Source organism: Amblyomma mixtum, chromosome 5, assembly GCF_055824585.1.
Source record: "Amblyomma mixtum isolate Tamu chromosome 5, ASM5582458v1, whole genome shotgun sequence".
Lineage (NCBI taxonomy): Eukaryota > Metazoa > Arthropoda > Arachnida > Ixodida > Ixodidae > Amblyomma > Amblyomma mixtum.
The window spans coordinates 135,718,655-135,727,494 of record NC_143016.1 but is presented as its reverse complement, the minus strand read 5'-3'; the positions used below and the strand labels follow the sequence as shown (position 1 = coordinate 135,727,494).

At 45.7% G+C, this 8,840-nt stretch overlaps 1 pseudogene; it reads left to right on the top strand.

Moving 5' to 3' along the window:
- The first annotated feature begins 1,939 nt into the window (after positions 1-1,939).
- Positions 1,940-7,996, top strand: LOC149343856 (uncharacterized; annotated as a pseudogene).
- The last annotated feature ends 844 nt before the right edge of the window (positions 7,997-8,840 follow it).

Genomic DNA, 8,840 nt, shown 5'->3' with positions numbered 1-8,840 from the left:
CGACGGGGAGCCTTTATTTTACGTCGACCTGAGTTTAGGCGCACAAGTTAAGTATAACTCTCGTGTTTCATGCAAACAAGACAACAGTTATGCGGATCAGTGCTCAAGGAAGAGGCGGTGAATCCCACACTAGTGTTTACCGGACACGACGTGAAGGTTTCGGTACTGTTTTCTATCTGTCTAGCCCGTTCTCGGCGCTGGAACGACCGGTTAATGTTCGTGGAAGCTCTGCACCAGGTGTTTCCTATTTAACCACAGCCGAAACGGCGGCGAAAAACAGGAAATCCGCGCAATAACAACACCTTTACCATTGAAGCGTCTGCTGACGATTTATTTGGCTGCCGCGGACTGCTGTAGAACTAGTTCTCTGTCACAGTCCACAGCTTTTTCTTGCGGAAGGAAGAGAAAATACAGCACGCAACAATCAAAAAGAGAATATGTCAAGATGTTGTGATTTTTTTCGTTATATTTTACGGCACCATCGGTCTTCCTGTGTTGCTGCTGAGTTTGATCGACGGCGCAGGTTGGTAGTAAATTCGCTACAGAAATCCTTATGGATAAGCAACCTTTTAAGGACATGCGCTGTGCACCAAGTTGCGCAACATGTTTTAGATTTCGCTTCCATGTACATGTGCACCAGGATTTGCGATGGTGATATTCTGCGAACACCAGCAACGCGTATCTACTCAACTTCTAAACGCCTTCGCTTTAAGAGCGTCACCGGAGGCGGAAGAAAGTTAGGAGTGCGGATGAGATAAAGAAGTTTCCCGGAATACGGTGGCCGAAGCTGGCTAAGGACAAGATTAATTGCAGTGGTCTTAGTCAGACTAATGATGATGATGGTTATGATATATTATAGGTGGTTTCCCGGCAACAAGCGGCACTTGCGACAAAGATCTTAGATGTTGCATAATGAGGTACTGACTAGCAAGTTTGGGTTTATTTTTTGCTTGTCATTTATTTAGTTTATGCGTCGTGTGGAAATCGATAAGTTCAACGGCCAGTGTAATTTGCGCGCTGTTTACTCCTGTCAAAATTTTCATGCTTTAGCTCGGTAAACGAAGCTGGAAATAACACGGCGTCCTTCCTAGACACGTGTGGTATGTTCTGTACAGATTACATTTTTCTAACTTGCCCATTTGCCAAGTCTGCTGCTCCTCATACATCATTTTGGAGCAGAGCAAGCTTCCTTTCGATATCTCGCACCTTGTGTACGCTACATTTGACCTGCTTTTTAGACGAGGAATCATTCTGTGGAAAATAGCAGGTGCGATGTTTTAGGCCTCTCATTGAATGCGGAATGACCCAGTGGTTCCGTTTACCGACTTCTTGCTGTACGAACTTTCATATAAGGCAGCCAGCCAAACGCAAATGCCTAACAACCTATGTTTCGTACCTGTGCCCAAACCACTATCGATGCTTCACTGATTGCGCAGTTATATTGCTGTTGCCCGTCACGCAGTGCGCATACCTCCCTAACTACCGACCCGGTGGTTCAGTGGCTGTGTCGTTCGGCCGCTGAGCCCAAGGAAATGCAAAAATGGTTGGTTAGTTGGTTTATGGGGTTTAACGTCCCAAAGCTACTCAGGCTATGAGAGACGCCGTAGTGGAGGGCTCCGGAAATGTCGACCACCTGACCGTATGCTGTTTGGTGTCGGCGCACGTTAAAGAATCCCAGGTGATAGAAATTAATCCGGAGCCCCCCGCTACATAGTCTCTCATAGCTTTTGTGTAGGAATTGGGATGTTGAACCTCCCGTGCTATTATCATACCATACCGCAGAATATTTCTCCAAATGATGCAATGTGTACTAAAGCCTTTCATTCGCTCATGTTGGTGGCGTTGCATAACTGATACCAAATATTTTTTTAAAATCAAGTCGTAAGCGTTGTTTGCCGTTCTTTCTTTCTTTCTTTCGCATCCTTCTTCAGAGCCGAGGATGAAGCCTCCAGTGTTCAGCATTCCGCGCCACAGCCCCGAGCCGAGTCTGTGGGGTCCTCTTGCCACCACGGTGCGGCCTCGTGCTTGGTCTCTGCGGCATGGTGGCATTCGTGGCTGGCTTTGTATGGATCCAGTACCAGCCCGTCTGGATGGCCAGAGTACTCCTGCTTGCTCTCAGCCTGGTAGCCACTTGTTCGGGCATGCTTGCCTAAAAGGCGCACGCGGACCGGTTCAAACACGAGACCCAGTGCCAGCATTACTCCGCTCCGTACGGGCGACTGCGCGCTGAGGTAAGCGGGAGCCCAAGGATGGCCGTCATCGCTGCTGCATCGAGCTCGCCGCCCGTGCGCCTCTTACTCCAGGCGAATGTGGTCGTTCAAAGAGCGACTCGGTCAAATGTCATAAACATCCCACTCGAAGGGTAGCATGAGCGTTCTATTTTGACATCGGCAAGATAAACACGCATAATCCTTAATATAGTCCAAAGTGCTTCACCTAGCCATAATTTTGCATACTTAGGGACATATTCGATGAAACAACTGCGTGCACTCTAGGTGTAAATAAACTCTGTTAATAAAATTAGGCCAACCATTACTAAAACTATCTGCCTGAAAGCGCTTTTAGAAAGGAGGGGGGGGGGGTGCTTAGATAGAGAGATTCACGAGTATGCATGTAAAATCAATCTGGACATCAAGCTTTTTCTGACGTCTTAGGCCTTGTTTTGTGTTTTTTTCCATGCTTCGTACCACGTGTATCCACGCGACTGATTTTACTTTTGCTTCTAATAGGCTTCGTATCGCCCGTACCCTGAATCTACTCTATATTACGTCAAAACTTCAGCAGCGCCACTGTAATGCGTAATACAACAAAAGACTCGTGCACTGCACGTTCTCTGTTAATAAGACGCCGAGCGAGCGAACGAGGGCCGCAGTGAAATAGGTGGGCGAAACAGAACGGGGCAGGTAGTCTCAGGTCATGAACACAAGCTTACCTGCATCCTTCCAGAGGAAAGTATACAAAATCTGTATCTTGCCAGTGCTTACAAATGGGGCACACACTTCGGGTTCTAACGAAAGGCGTAGAAACTACTTTGAGGACAGCGCATGAAAAGGAAAGTGATTGTTTCTGCTTGGTACATGGGGATTAACGTCCCAAAGCGACGCAAGCTATCAGGGACGCCGTAGTGGAGGACTCTGGATAGTATCGATGACTTGGGGTTCCTTAACGTGCACCGACATCACACAGTACACGAGCCTGTAACATTTCGTCTCTATCGATACGAGACCGCAGCGGCTGGAATCGAACGGGCGTCTTTTGGGTCAGCAGCAGAGCACCATAACCACTGAGGCTCCGTGGGGGTGGAAAATAAAAGAAGAAAAAAAGGAAAAATGACAGGTATAGCGTTAAGAGACAGGACTAGATCAAACTTGGTCAGGAAACAACCGTAAGTTAATGACATCCTATATTTAGTGAAAAAGAAATGAGCGTGGACATGGGCAGGGCATGTCATGCGGAGGACTTAAAAAAGGTGCTCCCTTCGAATAGCGGATTTTGTTCTAAGATATGGCAAGTGCAGCAGGAGACGACGGAGAATCAGATGGCCGGGTGGATGATATTAAGAAGTTTCCAGTGAGAATGCGTAGTGCAGCACACGCAGGACCTGGTTAATTTGAAGCCAGCAGGAGAGTTCTTTGTTCTTTGTTTTAAACGTAAAAGAATATATTTTTAAGCAAAATTTCATGAAAACTCCACTTAAAATTACTGCTACCACCGTCCAAATGATACCGCTAAAACTGCGAGCAACCTTTGCAGCACTTCCACTACTCTCGGTTCCTTTTGCCGAAAATCTTCAACATGATGTACGTTTAGAATCTATCTTGAGGCTATAAACTCTTAAAAAAGATAGTAGTAAAAATGTAGCAAGTGCAGCAATTACTAACTCTTACAGTACTTCGCTACATTTCTACTAAATAGTTACTACCCTCCTCAAGGCAGTTAGTAAAAGCCGGCGCTTTCTACTTTTTATTACCTGTGGTTGCTAGTTAATACCTGGTTAGTAACCGTTCCTTTAACCCTAAAATAAAGTAAAAGAGAATTTACATGGAGCGTTGTGTGAATAAAATGCTCTAGTAATTAAATATTTATACAGCGTCGTGCTTTTAGGTAGACTAACCTGTTTCTACAGTCGCCATTTCATAATTGAGGCTGGTAACTTAGCTCAACGAGTGGCCGCATTTAGCCCGTGTATGAGAGGTAGACCTACGGAGTAGTATCATCATCATCATCATCATCAGCCTGACTACACCCACTGCAGGGCAAATGCCTCTCCCATGTCTCTCCAATTAACCCTGTCCTTTGCTAGTTGCCGCCACTGTATCCCCGCAAAGTTCTTAATCTCATCCGCCCGCCTAACTTTCTGCCGCCCCCTCCTACGTTTGCCTTCTCTTGGAATCCACTCCGTTACCCTTAAGGACCAGCGGTTATCTTGCCTTCGCATTACATGCCCTGCCCAAGCCCACTTCTTCCTCTTGATTTCAACTAGGATGTCAATAACCCGCGTTTGTTCCCTCACCAACTCCGCCCTCTTCCGATCTCTTAACGTTACACCTATCATTTTCCTTTCCATAGCTCGCTGCGTTGTTCTTAACTTAAGCTGAACCCTCTTTGTTAGCCTCCACGTTTCTGCCCCATAGGTAAGTACCGGAGTAGTATATAGGACGGATAAAACGCGTGCATGTGCAGAGCGCGTGTCGCGTTTATGTGAGTCTGATATGGGCTTTTCTTGCATCCTGAATCTTTGTGTGTGCCCAGTAGGGCTGTATAATGCCGTCGCCTCAAACGATTTGTGCACGGCATGCCCAATCAAAATGCGTTATTTGCGGTCAGCACGATCTGGTAGCCCTTACTGGTGCCGTGCCCCGTGCAAATTGTTATTTAGCCACTGTGAGAACGAATTTAACAAGCCAAGCCAACACATCGTACTAATACCAAAGATATTCTAAAACAGTTTGTACAGTTTTTTGAGCAAATAATACTACCTTTCTACTTGTTACTGTAGTGCTATTCACTAGCTTCTTAGGGTAGTATACTTTACCTAATTCTATTTGTACCACCTTCAATTGCTAAGAAAGTAGTGGTCTGTGGGACAACTAAACGCTTAGTATTCACTTAGCGAATTCTCCGACCATTTTCTTAAAGTGTGTAGAATATAGGCCGCTTTTTAAAACGGCTCCCATTCAAATAAGGCGTCAGCTCAAGCCAATAAACAAAATCTCAAGCACAGTGTAGGCTCTAGGCGAAGTTTTAATCCAATCAGGTGGCTTTCCCTTCAAATAACTTGTTGACAGCTAGTGAAGCAGTGCCAAAGAGTTGTACAGAAAACTTCATGAGACGGTGACGTCACCCAGCACGCGCATCGTTTTCTTCCTCAAATGTAGAACTTGAACGCAATGATTTGAGATTAATTTCTCACCCTATCAGGCGGATACCTTGGGAGCGTCTATTTCTTTGAAGTTCAAGACGACTGCTCACGCAAGTCTTCTTGCGCAGATGTGCCGAGGTTGTGTGACATTTACAAATTTCCAAGCATCAATGCATGGAGGCATTGTGCCATTTATAAAAGGTGGTGTAGTAGAATGCATGCTAATGCGCCTGAAAATTTGAGATTTTGAGGTGCACTGTAACTTATTCTCGAGCGGGAATTTTTCTTCATACATTGGGACCAAAATACGCCACATTTTTCAAATGGCTAGGGATTTCAACACTATTACTAAATGCACACCTCCACACCGAGGTACACCAACTGCAACTGAAAAGGATATGTCTCACCGCGTCTTTAGCCGGTAAAAAAGGCGCAGGTGGCACAGCAAACATATTCGCGTGGCCTTATAAGGCCTGTTGTGTTTAACGTCAAACGTGTTTAATTCGAATGGTTAGGCATTTCAACACTATTACTAAATGCACACCTCCACTCCGAGGTACACCAACTGCAACTGAAAGGGAGATGTCTCACCGCGTCTTTAGCCGGTAAAAAAGGCGCAGGCGGCACAGCATACATATTCGCGTGGCCTTATAAGGCCTGTTGGGTTTAACGTCAAACGTGTTTAATTCGAATGGTTAGGCATTTCAACACTATTACTAAATGCACACCTCCACACCGAAGTACACCAACTGCAACTGAAAAGGATATGTCTCACCGCGTCTTTAGCCGGTAAAAAAGACGCAGGTGGCACAGCAAACATATTCGCGTGGCCTTATAAGGCCTGTTGTGTTTAACGTCAAACGTGTTTAATTCGAATGGTTAGGCATTTCAACACTATTACTAAATGCACACCTCCACACCGAAGTACACCAACTGCAACTGAAAAGGATATGTCTCACCGCGTCTTTAGCCGGTAAAAAAGGCGCAGGTGGCACAGCAAACATAATCGCGTGGCCTTATAAGGCCTGTTGTGTTTAACGTCAAACGTGTTTAATTCGAATGGTTAGGCATTTCAACACTATTACTAAATGCACACCTCCACACCGAGGTGCACCAACTGCAACTGAAAAGGATATATCTCACCGCGTCTTTAGCCGGTAAAAAAGGCGCAGGTGGCACAGCAAACATATTCGCGTGGCCTTATAATGCCTGTTGTGTTTAACGTCAAACGTGTTTAATTCGAATGGCTAGGCATTTCAACACTATTACTAAATGCACACCTCCACACCGAGGTACACCAACTGCAACTGAAAAGGATATGTCTCACCGCGTCTTTAGCCGGTAAAAAAGGCGCGGGTGGCGCAGCAAACATATTCGCGTGGCCATATAAGGCCCGTTGTGTTTAATGTCAAACGTGTTTAAACTTATTAGGGAGGCCTTTGTTCGCGTCTCCAGGTTGGTTTCTACCTTGGCCTTTTTAAAGCGCGCTGACATTGCTGCAACATACAGGTGTTTTTTTTCTCTGCATTTCGCCTGCAAATAAATGCTTTATTATCCTCACCTTTCGCATAACCTATGGGCTTATCTCAGGTTTCCCATGTCTGAGTACATGCATAGTGAGTATCAGACGTTTCAAAACGGTTTGCCTGTCCCATATATTCGCACTTTTCGCAGGTATGACACATGCAAACAATGTACTATATTATGCCCGAATTTTGCGAAATGAAGGTCACCCCTACCTCCCTCCCTAACCCCTTCAGCCCCGGCTGTCTTAAATTAACAAGCTGCCCTTCTCATACCAATTTCGCCCACTGAGGAACGAGCTAAGGAAAGATTGCTGCATGTTTCGTAACAGGTGCTGAATTCTTCTTGCGTTTGTTGCTCACCAGCTGTAATGTGTACTTTGCGAATAGTTTTGAACATACTTTGCGGAAAAAATCATGCAACCTTAATCGAAAGGTTGTAAAGTGGATATATGAACATGGTTTCATGCTCTTAATGCGCGTTTTCTAGTAAATAGCCGTCGAATAGCGCGGCACTGCGATGCTAAGCATTACTGCAGGCGCTATGTAACACGCTTAGCAGATGGTTTAATGGTGTGATGAGCCACCTGATATTTTTTCTTTAATCTCGTCAAAGCTACCCTCCCTTGCGCACGCTTCCGCCCGAATTAGAACTGAAATTGAGCACACCTTTTATTTTCTTTGGTTTGTCACACTGGCTTTGTAGCATGTGGCGTGTACTCGTACATACAAACCAAGCTGTACAGTGTTACGCTTTAATGAATTTCGCTTTTGCGCGGTTCTGTGTGGGCTTTGTGAGGAATAAAATGAAAGACAGCAGCTGCATTTCCTTGCAACTCCGATTGAATAGACTGACACAGTCTCGTGGCTTGATGCCATCTCGCTGTTCTGAACGCAGGAAGAAGAAGCTGGCCCAGAGAAGTCGGGCCGCCCAGACCCATCCAAGGCACCGCCTTCCACCATTACGCTCGAAGACACGGCTGGCTGGAGTGGCAGAGGAACACAGCCCCAGCATTTGCACGCCTGCGGAGTCGCTGTTCACATCTAGAAGACGTCGAGAGTTCGCCGCATGTTGCTCCATGCTTGCGGCCAGAAAGGTCGCAGAGCAACTCCGACTGCTCCATGTAGGGGCTCCGTGCACATTCTGCGGCTTCTGAAGTGTTCGGATGCAAGGTGAAAGTGTTCCGATGATTTTTTAAGATTACTGCCGTATAAGAGCAACATGCTACCCATTCCTAAACGCGGTTTTATGTATTTACTCGGCCAAGTAATTTGTCCTGACATGTGGTATATCCGCTTCATTTTTCGAAGAAGCACGTCCTGCTGCCTTTAAATCACACATAATCTCTACGCCTATTTTTTTGTGTACCACTTTTGCGTGAAATTTTGCCTAAAAGGCAGCAACGCAAGACACAGTCCACAGTTTCCTTGCAAAACGTGGTGACAGCATCCCTTCACCGAATCCCTTCATGTCTACGTCTCCGGCCGTGGTTTCTTGTTACTCAGGATAATGACATTACATTATAAACATTATTATGCAGAGGTGTCACGATATTATTCTTAGAACGCCGATGTCGCAGTTCTCTGAGACAGGCTAACTTGAATCAAGATAGATTGTGTTCACTATCACTGCCAGTTGTTTTTGAGTCTGATCCCATTGTTTCCATCCACTGTGCCTGTCCAACATTGATGGTGGCTCGTGGTCTAGTGTCTGTTGCCCTTATGCATTGCCCATAAGGTGTGGACGATAGTGGAGTTAGGGTTCTAGGCTCGTGTACAGTTTTCGTACAAGCTCCTGCACTAGGTTTGCGACAGTCAATAACACTTAAAAGAAATTTTGGCTTTTTGGCTTTCTATCCCCCTAATCTGAACGAACAAACGTAGCGTTTAAAACAGGACACAGAAAGATGAGGACAGGACGGGGCTACATGTAGCCCCGTCCTGTCCTCATCTTT